The sequence below is a fragment of the Jaculus jaculus genome, chromosome 6, assembly GCF_020740685.1.
Source record: "Jaculus jaculus isolate mJacJac1 chromosome 6, mJacJac1.mat.Y.cur, whole genome shotgun sequence".
Taxonomy (NCBI): Eukaryota; Metazoa; Chordata; class Mammalia; order Rodentia; family Dipodidae; genus Jaculus; species Jaculus jaculus.
Window position 1 is genome coordinate 41,209,111 of NC_059107.1, and position 4,671 is coordinate 41,213,781.

Consider the following 4,671-nt stretch of genomic DNA (forward strand, 5'->3'; position numbering starts at 1 on the left):
TGGACTGTTTAGATAGCCTTGTGGCAGTCTCAGAAATTTATATTGTTTATTCTGCCAAGTGAAAGTAGTAATTTCTTGGGAATCTGGGTGCAAGGGAATACCAAAGAACATGTCTGATAAATCTATAGTTGCCAACCATTTAGGGGATGCTTGCCTAATCCTGAGGAAAATGTCCTCTACATCAGGTAATGAGCCAGGCATTTTTGGACTTTTCTCATTAATTTTCCTGTAATCTACTGTGAATCTCCATTTACCATTGGGTTTCATTACCGGCCAGACGGGTGAATTATAATTAAAACTCTGAGTTGGTGCCACTATGCCTTCCTTAAGCAAATCCTTCAATGTATTGGTAATATCCTCAATTCCTCCTTTTATAGGGTATTGAGGGGTAAAAGATGGGGGAATTTTTGGTAATCTTACTGGGTCCATTTTTACTTCTGCTAAATTAACAAATACCTTTTTAATAGCCTTATTATTTAAAAATTCTGGAAATATTTTCCTTATTTCATTAATTCCTAGAACGTTAGAGGGCGCCGTTAAGCTTGCGGCTTCTATATCTATAAGCTTATCATAAACTTGTAGACACACATTTATTACTGGCGCATCTCTATGAGAATTTATTCCTTGTATAGAAATATATTTTTTAGCTTTTTCTTGATTAGGATGAGTAGTAATTATACTTATCTGGCTACCGGTATCTAGTAGCCACTTGGTAGGTATTAGTTTATTTTTTAATTTTATGGGAATATTTACAAACGGTCTGTTGTCATAGTTTCCTAAATTTATCTGGAAAACCTTGGTGGGTGGGGGAGGAGATTCGCGCGGTTAATTTTTCTCATTTCTGTTTCATGAAGCATCACTGTGTCTGCCCCCTTTTCCCATAATTTTACTAAATACTGGGCATCCTTTAGTCCATTCTGTGCATAATCCCTCCTTAAATCAGACAATTCTTGGGGACTAAAGGTTCTGGACTCCTCTATGCAAGTTCCCGGTTCGGCGGGGGCTTTAGACCAATTGGGAGCTAATTTTTGTATAGCTCTACCTATGGGAGTCCTTTTTGTAGTAGTAGTAACCGGGAAGGAGTAAGAAGCACCAGAAGGGTTGATCAGGTCCTTCTGCTTCTTCACAATATTCATGGCTAGCCTTTTGCCCATTAATCTGTCCTTATCTAAATCTTGCACAGTTTTCATTAATACTGCCGGCACCTGTTTTTTAGAAACTGATTTCACAAAGGGTTTAACTCTTTCTGGGTTAATTAAATCCAAATCAATATTAATTGGCTCCATTCCTATCCTAGACTGTACTGCTTCAGCAGTAGTTCTCCATTTGTCTTCCTCTTCTGAGGAGGGAGGTTCTCCTGTAACTGGAGAAACCTTTATTCCCTTCAGTTTTTTAATTAGGGAATTCATCTCCACAATAGGTCTGATAACCAATAAAGAAACTTAACTTCTCGTTTGCGAATATACCAGGTCAAATTCGATGGATTTTCTAGTCTCATGAGCTGTTCAAATGTTAAATCAGCTCTTCTTTCAATCCTTTTGCTTAGAAATTTCCACATAAGTTCTGACTTAGTGACACGGTTCCAATGCGCATCAACCCGCTCTTCCTCCTGTTACAGAGTTGGCATCGTGGCGTCAAGTTACCGGTACTTCCGCACCCTTAGGGAGGGTGGTGTTTTCTCAGCCGGGCTTTTCCCAGCACCAATACCCGCTCTTCCTCCTGTTACAGAGTTGGCATCGTGGTGGTTGGTACTAACCCGTCGGTCACTTAGTCATACACTTAGTTTCAATTTCAAAGCTAGGATTTCTAGAAGCTATAATTTGAAATTGACCTTCTAATTATGGCGGATCCTGCCGACTACGCCAGCTGTCGCGAGCACTCTCAAAGGTGATTGGTTGAGAGGATTCCGCCCATGAAGGTCAATAATACTGAGACGCTGGTGTACTCGCAAAGGAGTTTACTGGGATGAAAGTCACACACAAGCAAGTCCAAACTATCACAACTAATATTATAGCTAATATAATATATATCCAAATTATATTCATCACTACTAACACAATATTTCTAGTGAGTCTAAAATGTATACAACCTGATATCGCGACACTTGGGAGTATCGCGAGACTCGGTCTGTGAGATTTCTGACGTCACAACCTGGCGACGCGGGGTCCGTGCTCCGACTTTCTCTCGGTTCGCAGTTTTCAAGGCGAGTCTCAGTCGTCTCGGTCGTTCGGACAGCGTGTCGGGCAGATGAATTCGGATCAGCGATGCGTCTCGCGGAGGTCTCAGTCCGGACCGCTGAGCAGCCGTTCAGTCAGTCATAGTGTCGGGAGGACTGGGACAACGGCTGCTCAGCGGCTGGGTTTTTTGTATTTTCCACTACTTATCTAGGGTTGCACACACACCTTCTGGTAATCTCTTACTATGTCATTGTACTCAGCTTTTTCTTAGATTTTTGCTTACAAAGGTTGACTTTGCAATTTTGCTCTCACACACAAAGAAAAACAAACTTATTTATCTAAACTGTCCCTGGACCATATGCTGGTCCTTACATGCTCATAACAGCTCACCCATTCAGCTTCTTTCTCAGTCACTCCAGATAGCACATGTCTCACCTCCTCATGTGAGTATCAGTGTGTATTTTTTTCTATCACCTCTATACATTTTTTTTAATTTATGAGAGAGAGGAGAAATAGAAGGAGTATGGGTGTGTCAGAACCTCTGGCCACTGCAAAATTACTGCAGATGCATATGTAATGTTGTGTATCTGGCTTTACATGGGTACTGGGAAATTGAAACCAGGCCTGCAAGCTTTGCAAACAAGAGTCTTTGACGACTGAGCCATCTCTCTATCCCCATGAACAGTATTTCTCAGCCCCCAAACCCAGTGGAAAGGGACTAACAATACATGAAGTTCACAGTGTTTTATTCAACATGGCAACAGGGCTCTCAGATCACCAGCATAGGAGTTTTGTCAGCTAACTCGGGTTAACATTCCTCAGAGTGAATCAAGCCTAATGCATCATCTTCTGAAGTCAGCTGTGATTCTCTTCTCAGAAAGTAAATGCCATTTTTGGCTCAGACACATAGCAGTGGTCTATGCTCACCCAAATGAGAACAGTGATCAGCCAAAAGTTAAAGAAACAAGAAAAAAAAAAAAAAACTTACATTTCAGTTTTCTGACAAAAGAATGTGCTGAGCTGGAAAGATGGTTCAGCCATTGAAAGCATTTTCTTGTAAAGCATGATGACCCGGGTTCCATCCCCCAATACCCACACAAAGACAGATGCACAAAGTGGTACATAAGTCTGGAGTTTGTTTGTGCTGGCAGGAGGCCCTGGAGCACCATTGTTCATTCTCTTTCTCTCTCTTCCTGTTTACTTCAAATATGTAAATCCAAATGTTTTAAACAAAGGGTTTTCTAAAGCTTATCAGATAAGTATACTTCTCCCCTAAACTGTGAAATGGCAACTTCGAATCTTACATTTACTATTGTTCATCAGAGAGGTTATCAACTTTCCTGGTCAACTGTGGTCTCAGTCAATTAAGTTTTCTAAGGAAGACTAAATTTGTAACTGTGATTATAAGTGAACAATATTAGAACGGGTCTTAAGTCATCAGTGTAAAATTCCTCTGAAGCTGTAAAAATAACTGACAACATAGCTTCCATGATTGGTTCTTAGCATATAAAAAAGCTCTGGTCTCAGAATCTCTAGTTAACAACAATCTTCTTCATTAAAAAAACAAAAAAACAAAAACAAACAAACTGTAGTTCTTAGGCTGGAGAGATGGCTTAGTGGCTAAAGCATTTACCTGCAAAGCCAAAAGATCCAGTTTGATTCTCCAGGACCCATGCAAGCCAGATGCACAAGAGGAATGCATGTATGTGGAGTTCATTTGCAGTGGCTGGACGCCCTGGTGCATGTTCTCTCTCTCTCTCTCTCTCTCCCTCTTTCTCACTCTCAAATAAATAAAATATAAAAAAAAAATTGCAGTTCAAACTTCTCTATGTTCACAGTGCTCTTTGTACCATGCAGTAACATTGGATCTCAGCTTCTCACTCTCGTTAACAGAGATCTTCAACATATAAAATTAAGTGTTCACAGACTTTCCAGTTTATCCATGATCTTAGATCACACTGGTAAGATTTGATCAACCTCACTGTGGTAACAATGATCACAGGTAACTTGGCTAATATTCTTCTCAGTATATCCGGTAAATGTTGGCTCAGCTCAAGAAGGTAACAATGTTTTCATTTTCAGCAGGTAAAAGGGTTTGCAAGCTTAAACACAGAACAGTAGTCTCATTTCACTCAAGTAAGTGATCAGACAAACCAAACACTATTTTTCAGCTTCTCAAAGAGTACATCTCGAGGTAATAGTGATGCTCAGCCTCCAATTTAAAAGGATTGTCAACACATACAAACAACAACAAACTGAGCCAATACCAAACAGTAATCACACATAACCCGGGTAAGAGTTTTACCAACCCACCATGTTAACAGTGGTCAGTTCAACTAGCTAATATTCTTCCTACTTTAACCAGCTTAATTTTTTTTTTCTTAGTTCAGGAAGATAACCCTGATTTTCAGCTAACTAGGTTAATGTCATTTCTGGCTCTGATACCTAATCTCAGCTCACCCAATTAAGAGTAATGAGCACCCTTAACACAAAC